The following is a 9350-nucleotide window of genomic DNA, read 5'->3' as shown; positions in this document are numbered from 1 at the left end:
TCTATTGTAAATAGCCTCCCCAAACAGTGTAGGTACAGGCCAGAAGTGCATGGAAGCGGGGTCGCTGCAGTTTCCTGCTTCAACAGTGCTTGCATGGAACCTTCTGCTCGATTCCCAGCAGAGCCACCTTTAGCCACCTCTCCGCCTTCACCTCCGCTAACCAACATTTCTTCCGTCCTCCCGTTAGAGCAGCAGCCACCACCGCCCCAGCCTCGGCCGCAGCCGCCACCTCCCAGTTTTCGCCGACTCCACCATCTCCGCCACCATGATCACCTCGTCCCTCTCTCAGGTGCTACAGAACTACCACCAAGACTCGAAGGCTGACATCAACCAGCAGACCAACCTGGAGCTCTGCGCCTCCTAAGTCTACCTGTTCATATTTTGCAACATCGACCGAGATGATGTGGCATCGAAGAACTTTGCCAAGTATTTCCTACACCAGTTCCCTCGAGGAAAGGGAGCATGCTGAGAAGCTGATGAAACTCCAAAACCAGCGAGGCGTTCAATTCTTTCTGCAAGACATCAAGAAAGCAGACTGAGATGACTAGGAGAGAGTGGGCTGAATGCAATGGAGTGTGCTCTGCACTTGGAAAAAGAAAAAAAAATGTCAATCAGTGGTTACTGGAATTGCACACGCTGGCAATTGACAAGAACTACCCCCTTTTATGTCATCTCAGCAAAACCCACTACCTGGATGAACAGGTAAAGTCCATCAAACAACTGGGTGATCATGTAACCAACCTATGCAAAATGTCCCCTTCCCCCCTCCCCCCCATTCCGCATAGCGGGATATCTTTTTACCAAGCACACCCTTGTAGACAGCAACAAGGTGAGCTAAGCCACATCTGGTTTCCCCCACACTTGGGAACTCTAGGTGTGACTCCTACCATCTTTCATTCATATTTTGGTTATCTGGCCTTTTCATAATCTGTACCAAAAAATTACCACCATTTACATCCCAATAATGTGATGGGAAAAAAAAGCGTAGGTACAAAAGTAGGAGAATTATGCAATGATAGCTAGTAAGCATGGATGGATCAAGTGAGGGCTTTTTTGAAGATAGGGAAGACATAGAAATATTCATAGGCAGCAGGGAAACAATCTGAAGATAAGGAGAGATTAGAGATTAGTAGGGAAGTAGGGATGATCAAAGGAAGAATCTTCTGGAGAAGTCAGGTTGGACTTGTATCACTTATTCACTTAGAGGGTTTAACCTAGCAAAGAGAAGGTTTGCCTCTTTATATGAGGTAGCAGTGTTAAGAAGAAAATCATGGCAAAAGGTATTTGAGAGCTATGAAATGAGAAGGGAGGGGATAAGAGGGAGCACAGGTCTCAACAGTACCCACAAAGTTCAAAAGTTTTGGTGTATGAGTCTGGTCATGGACTGTTTGTTTGACATCTGAGGATTGGGCTTGCTAAATTAGGAGAAGCTTATTTTCAGAAAAATAGCTTCCAAGATTTAGATAGATAGATTATTCTATCCACAGCATCTTATGGAGACTGTCTACTAATATGTAGAGGAGCTAGAATATGTCTACCAAGGAAGTATCCACAACAATTTTGTGAACCCTATGATTCCAATGGACCCAACATTTAAATATTGGTATAATTATTTTTTTTTCATTCTGTTGACCCATGATATTTTGGAAGTGTGGCAAGGGTTCCTTTCTTCCCCCCAGATATAGTAAGAATACAGACAGGGAAATGGTCAATTAATCTTTCATCCTTCCCACCCCAGCAATGATTTAAGTAAATTCAAAGTAGGAGAAATCATTCCATTTATCAATAAGAGTTGTGAGAGTGAGACCCAAGATGCCTTAGTAGCGCTGACTTGTGAAATCATAGCCCACATAGTATCTCTGGAGAATAACTTCTCATCCTATCTTTCAATTTCCCACCTAAGGTCCTCCTTGATATGGGACCATGAATAAACATACATTGTGGGAATATCTCAAGCCACATGTAGGTGGCTGCATCTTTGTGCCTTTGGTTGAATGCTCAACCCCACTTAATATTCCCAGGGCAGCAACCCTGCTGTAAAGGGCACTTGAGCCCAGAATATTGTTTTGGGTTTGTTTTTGTTGCTAGGCAAAGACATGTCCATTCATTTAAACTGTAAATGTTTTTTTGCCAGGCCAGGATTCCACCTTTACATACAGATGTCCTCCCCTAGGCATTCACTACTGTAGACAGCTGCACAGCTAACACTATTTCCTTTCTATGCTTTGATCTTTACCCTGGGTTTAGTAATTCCTCTATTTACTGATAGAAGGCCTTTGAAAATTCCATAATAGAAAGTTATATGGATTTTTTAAAAATCTAGTTGAAGCTGTGTTTAAAGCAGATTGGGTTTTTGGATTTTTGTTTGTTTATTTTCTTCTAGGTTAAGGTTTCCACTTATTGAAAGGTTTTTTTTAATCAACTGTTCTTTAAACTGTTGTATTAAAATAGCATGAATTGTTCGGGTAACCTTAATTACTATAAATATAGCACATTTACATCCTTATGAGCATGGCAAGGAGATTTGGGAGGTTTAATAAGGGGAGGGAAGGGCAGGTTGGAGGGTTGAGAGGTGATATTTTTTTTTTCGGTGTGTCAATTTTCATGAACATCATGGAAACTCTCTTTTTCAATGCAGGTTGTAAAATTTTCCCTTAACTTTTGGACTTAGAGGTTTGCTCATATCATTGAGAGATTAATTAGCTTGCCGATGGAAACAACGTCAATATGAATTTGGCATACCTGGCAGCCAAGTCTTCTTAATTCCAAAGACAACTTCAATAAACATCTATTACTTCATATTGCCCATCATATGGGTCTATGAGAAGTAGAGATTGTGTGATATATAGTCAAAACTAGTTGGGATGTCTAAAGAGTAGTCACTAATACGACTCACTGTCAGCCTTGGAGGATCTCCAGTGGAACACCACAAGTATCCATGCTTATCTCTGTGCTGTCTAACATTTTTATTAATGATATTGATAAAGGCATTGATGCTATTATAATTGAATGTGTTTCAAATTTGCAGATGTCACAAGCCTGGGAAGAATAGCTAACTCCCTGGACAATTCAGGATCCAAAAAGACCTTAAGAAGCCAGATCATCCCCACTATCATTCCCCTACCTCTCTCACTTTCTCCTCCTCCTCCTCCTCCTCCTGCTTCTCCTTCTCCTTCTTCTTCTTCCTTCTTCTTCTTCTTCCTTCTTCCTTCTTCTTCCTCCTCCTCTTCTTCCTTCTTCCCCTCCTCCTCCTTCTCCTCCTCCTCCATCTTCTTCTTCTTCTTCTTCTTCTTCTTCTTCTTCTTCTTCTTCTTCTTCTTCTTCTTCCTCCTCCTCTTCTTACTTCTTCTCCTCCTCCTCCTCCTTCTTCTTCTTCTTCCTCCTCCTCCTCTCTCCATCTACTGCTTCCTTTCTTGCTAGCTACAAAAACACCTGTAGGGCCATCTCCAGTCATCCTGATATATATGTTCCCACTGGACCCAGATGGCTCCAGAGGAGAAAGTGAGGTTGGTGACTTTGCACAGCCCTCCCTCACTTAAATCCAATTCACTTGAAAGTCATAACAACAACAACAACAATAACAACAACAACAACAACACCCAAGTTTCTCATCCTTAAAAAACCTTCATTGGATTTTACTATTCTTACATTTCTCTTTTACTCAGCTAAACTCTTAGAAAAAACAGCTACACTAGGACCTCTAATTCATCTCTTCTAACTCTCCTCTTAATCCCCTTGCAATCTACTTTATCACTCAACTGAAACTGTTCTCTACAAAATGACTAATGATGTCTTAATTGCCAGATCTCCTCAAATCTCATCCTCCTTGACATCTGCAGCATTTGACACTCTTGATCAATCTCTCTTGCTCCATACTCTTTTGTTTTCATGTTTTCATAACACTCTTCTTTCTTGGTTCTCCTTCTACATGTCTGATTGTTCCTTGTGTGTCTTCTTAGCAGATTAATCATTAAGAGTTATAGCCCCTAAATAAGAGAGTATCCTAAGACTCTCTCTTGAGCCCTTTTCTTTTTGCTCACTACACTGATTCACTTCTTGAGCTCATCATGTCCCAAAGGTTATATTATCATCTCTATGCAAATGACTCCAAGATTTATATAAGTAGCTTGTCTCTAATCTGAGCTTCACTAGTGCATCACAAATTACTTACTGAACATTTACATCTGGAAGTTCCATTGGTGTCTCTAACTCAGTATGTTCAAAATATAACTTATTTTTTTAATCATTTCTCCTGGAACCACTTTTATCCTGAACTTCCTTATCATTGTGGAGGCTAATATCATTCTCTCAGTCACTTAGGTTCACAATCTTAGTATTTTCCTTGGCTGCTCATTCTCACTTGCCTCATATATCCAATTATTTGCCCAATATTGTTGCTTCTATGTAGGAAAAAAATGTCTGTAAGTGTCCCCGCCTTTCTACTCATATAGCCATCATCCTAATATAACACTTACTAACTCTTTCCTGTGCTATTACATTAGCATCCTAATTTTTTTTCTGATTCAATCCTTACTCTAAGCCCAATCTCTGTCTTCCATAGCCTCCAAAGTATTTCCCTAAAGCTCATGTCTGATATCATCCCCCCATCAACAAATTTAGAGGCTCCCAATTAATTCTAGTTTCAAATGTAATTTTTTTTATTTGTCACTAAAAAATTCTTCACAACATGAGCCTTTACGACCTTTGATTATTCTTATGTTATTGTCCTCCCTGAATTCTATGATCCAGCCACACCAAGTTGTTCACTCTTACACACAAAAGTCACTCCATCTCCTGTTTTTTTGTGACTTTACAGTAGCTGTCCATAACTAGAATGTTCTTTTTCTTCTCTACCTCTTGGGACCTCTAGTTTCCTTCAAAGCTCAGCTTATTTCAGTTTTTCCTGATACTCTCCACTTCTTATTAGGGCCCTTCCTCTAATAATCATCTTATATTCATTTTGTACATACGATGTATTTACTTTTGTAGTCTTGGGTTCAGGTATTGAGCAATTGTATATCTGTGATCCTGTGTGAAAGATGAAGGTGGCATGAGATCTTGATAGAGGAAAGACATTCTAATTTCATTCTGCATTGATAAAGGACCCACATGGTTCTAGATACTCTTTGAGGAGAAATTGAAAAAGCAAGAAAACAGCTTTTGGAAAAGACATGTAGAGAAATGCCTGTGCCCAATATGGCCCTGGTTTCCAGTTTGCCTCTCAAGAGACTTCAGAGAATTCCCTCTTGGGTGAGACTGGTGACACTCTCTTGCTTGAGCTGAGATATCTCACTCCCAGTAGAAAAACTCATAACTCTCTTTTGTCAGATATATCTTAATCTGCTTAGCTTTAAAAAAAAAATTGTTACTATGTTGTAACTTTCATTGCTTCAGTGTTGTCATAATCTCCAAACTTAGATCCTCTTCAATCAACAGAAGAACAGGGGAGCTAGCTGTCTTAATTTGGCAGTGGTGGAGATGGGAGAGTCAAAAGAGTTATTTGCAGATGCAGGTGTTATAAAATGGAGGATCTAGACCAGGTAATCTCTAAGGTCCTTGGGTGGGCACTAATTTTATCATCTTATCACTATGGAAGCTGATCAGACCTTTCCAATTTCCCTCTGCTGCTAGTTCTTTCTCTCTTAGAATATCTTACATGTACACTGCATATCTTGTTTTTTTATATTCATTTTAATGTCTCTGACATTAAATTATGAGCTTCTCAAATACAGAGACCATTTTTAAAAACATTTTTCATAGCCTCACTACTTAGCACAGTGCTGACACATAGTAAGTGCTTCAGAAATGTTTTGTCATGAGCACTTCTTGAATCTCACCTACTATGAGAGTGAAAAGAGTTTCCACACTATAAAATTACAGATATTTGAAGTATTGAAGAATGCACCCATGATATTCTTCTTTCTCCCTATAATTATAACCTCCTTGGGAGCAAATATTTTTCTTTATTTCATCTTTGTATAATCCCTGCCTAATACTGTGTCTTAGGACACATGAGGTGCTAAGTGAGTTTGTTGATTTGAATTCAAGTGAATTGATTTTGATATCTCTTTGCTATTTTCTTGGATGAATGGGTTTACCTAGTATGCAATATTTGTGATATTCTTTTCTATAACTACCATTTGCTAAGAAGTAGTCTAACTTTTGTATATAAACTTTGATTATCCCTTTCTTTTTAAGGGATAATTACCAGGAAAGCAGATTGAACCTAAGGGGAAAATTTTCCCTCTAGAGTGGTGATATTTAAAGGAGCAGGAAGATATAATTCTTGCTAGATATTATTCTCCTCTATGAAGAGGGCAGAGTAGCTATTCTTGGGAATACTAATTTTTTACTCCCCTCCAGGCAAGAATTAAAATCTCCCTTGGAGAGAACTGTATAAGATTTCCAATATAGCTATCAAAGCCTCCCAGTATAGCAAATTTAAACAGACCCATATAAATATATATAAACCTATATGGGCAACACACACAAACTCTATTCTTTTATGTATACATATTATTTCACCCATTACAATATAAGCATCTTGAACTCAGGGATGGTTTCATTTTGTCCTTTTATTCCCAGCACTTAGCACTATGCTGGCACATACTAAGTGCTGAATAATCCTTGTTGATTGTTGGCTGAATGCTCTCAGCAGATTCAAGAGAAATCATAAAGTTTAAGTCAAACATTCTTATTGCCCTTATTGAGCTGAAAATCAATAAAAAGGTGGTGATGGATTTGAATATGAGGAGGGAGGGGAAGTTACATACAGATAACTATAATATAAAATAATGTTGTAATTGATTTTGAGGTGATGTATGTTGGGGCCAAGGGGAGAGCAAGAGTAGCTCTTTTGTGTGAGTATGAAAGGTCAAAAACTCACAAAATGAGGGATTAAAGTTGTATTTCCCTAGGCTGTGCTGATCCCACTAAGCAAATTTGTTCATACGTGGAGAGATTATCCATAAGATAGCAACTGTTGTGCAAGATCAAACTGCTGAGCTGACCCCTAGCAAGCATCTTAGGTTGGTATTCCAAAGTGTTCCCTTGGTCTGAAGCAGTGAGTCATCTACCCCAGATGAAAGCCACAATGCTTTGGACCACTTTATATAACCTTAAAAGAGCCTAATATCACCAAGAAAGGAAGGCATCTTTTCAGTCCAGAATTGTGAAATCAGGATAGGCTGGTAATACGTAGATTCCTAATTCCCTTTTTATGCTGGTCATTTATTTTAGATGTTCTTGGCACATTAACTTGATGCTAGTAACTAACAGTAGAGGGCAATAGAGCTATGTAGCCATAAACAACACCCAAACAAAGGATTCTGGTGAGGCATTCCCCATGGCATCTGTCAACAGTTTCTTGTCCAAAACCTGGACAGGATCTAAGTGAACTAAGAATAAAATCTAACTGCAGCTATATTTGGTGTCAGTTTCTCACATGATAAAAGTAGAGGATCTGAGTATTGTTGTCGAAGCAGCTGTGAATATCATCACTTCTGCAAAGATTTCTCTAGATGAAGGACTAGCACCAGATGATTTCAAAGTTCAGTGATTTTATGTCAATTCAATTCACTTCAATTCAAATCAACAAACTCACTTAGCACCTCATGTGACCTAGACACAGTTCTAGGCAAGAAGCATACAAAGACGTAATAATGAACAAAACTTGACCCCAAGGAAATTACAGTTTTAAGGAGGTAGAAAGGATATCGTGGGTGCACTCTTCAATAATTCAAATATCTGTGATTTTTGTAGGGTGGAAACTCTTTTCACTATCACAGTAGGTGAGATTCAAGAAGTGCCCATAACAAAGCATTTATGAAGCACATCCTATGTGCCAGACACTGTGCTAAGTATTGAGGCCATGAAGAAAGTTTAAAACAATGGTCTCTGTACTCAAGAAGCTCATAATTTAATGTCAGAGACATTAAAATAAATATGAAAAAAACACAAGATATATGCAACGTGCAAGGAAGATATTCTCAGATGGAAGGAACTAGCAGCAGAGGGGAATGATCAGCTTCCACAGTGATATGATGATAGAATTAGAGGCCACTCAAGGACCTTAGAGATTGCCTGGTATAAATCTTCTATTTTATAGCACCTACATCTGCAAATAACTCTTTTGAATCTCTAATTTCCACCATTGCCAAGGTGAGATAGGCAACTCCCTCATCTTTTTGTTGATTAAAGAGGGTCTAAGTTTGGGAATCATGAAAACACTGAAGTAATGAGAGTTACAACACAGTAACACAAACAATATTTTAAAGCTAAGGAAAAAGGCTGTGTTGTGTTTTGTGTGTGTGTGTGTGTGTGTGTGTGCGTGCATATGTGTGTGTAGTGGAGGGGAAGGGAAGCTTATGTTTCTAACAGCCTTGGAAAATCCCAGGTGCCATCTGTACAGAATGGGCTAGCTATATAAGAGTGGTCCAAAGCATTGTGGCTTTCATCTGGGGTAGATGACTCACTGCTTCAGACCAAGGGAACACTTTGGAATACCAACCTAAGATGCTTGCTAGGGGTCAGCTCAGCAGTTTGATCTTGCACAACAGTTGCTATCTTATGGATAAACAATTGGGAATTACACAACACCAACAAAAAAGAAAAAACAAAGGAAGTGCCACTGGCTGGGTTCAGATATTGGTAACTTCATGTATGAGACCAACAAAGACATTTTGCTAAAATGGCCCATCCACAAATTCCTTGCCTGCTATGCCTTCCCAAAGGCACAGCTGTGATTTCCCTCTGTCTTCTTTCACAACGACTATTTCTCGTGTTCATTTCAAACAGATTCTACTTTTCTGCAGAAGTGTTTAGGAGGAAAGGGACTTTTCCAAGGGTATTCCAAGGGTGTTGTAGAATGGGTTCAACATGAACCATGACAAATAATCAACTGAATGAAATGAGGAATCTATTTCAACCTAGCCTTTTGACATTTCCTGTCTGAGATTCCCCAAGTAATTTTCAAGTGAGATGACTGATTTTGACTAAATTTCATATGTAAATAATGATGATAACCTTAAGGTTAATTTGTGATTGGTACCTCTGTAATTCAAAACAACATGAGAGCAGAAAAAGTTCAAATACATATTACTTCCATGAAATTTAACAGATTTCAATGAAGTAGGGTGTTGAGCTTATACATATGAGATAGAACTAAGGGGGAACTAAACTTCAACGATTTACTAGTTTGACCTCATACAGTTTCTCCTTTTTCTAATACTTGATTGTGGCATGGAGTTCTGAAAGACTGTGTTAATCAAGTCCAAGCTTTGGGAAGATCTATCAAAAGGTAGAGAATTACTCTGGCTGTCTAAGCATAAGCCTAACTCAGAGATGGGGAA

The 9350-nt window shown here is 38.9% G+C and overlaps 1 pseudogene; it reads left to right on the top strand.

Moving 5' to 3' along the window:
- The first annotated feature begins 265 nt into the window (after positions 1-265).
- On the top strand, positions 266-838 carry LOC144454830 (ferritin heavy chain pseudogene; annotated as a pseudogene).
- The last annotated feature ends 8512 nt before the right edge of the window (positions 839-9350 follow it).

This window comes from Phascolarctos cinereus, unplaced genomic scaffold, assembly GCF_003287225.1.
Source record: "Phascolarctos cinereus isolate Bilbo 61053 unplaced genomic scaffold, phaCin_HiC Scaffold_7;HRSCAF=346, whole genome shotgun sequence".
Lineage (NCBI taxonomy): Eukaryota > Metazoa > Chordata > Mammalia > Diprotodontia > Phascolarctidae > Phascolarctos > Phascolarctos cinereus.
The sequence above is the reverse complement of the archived record's forward strand: the minus strand, read 5'-3'. Positions and strand labels throughout refer to the sequence as shown.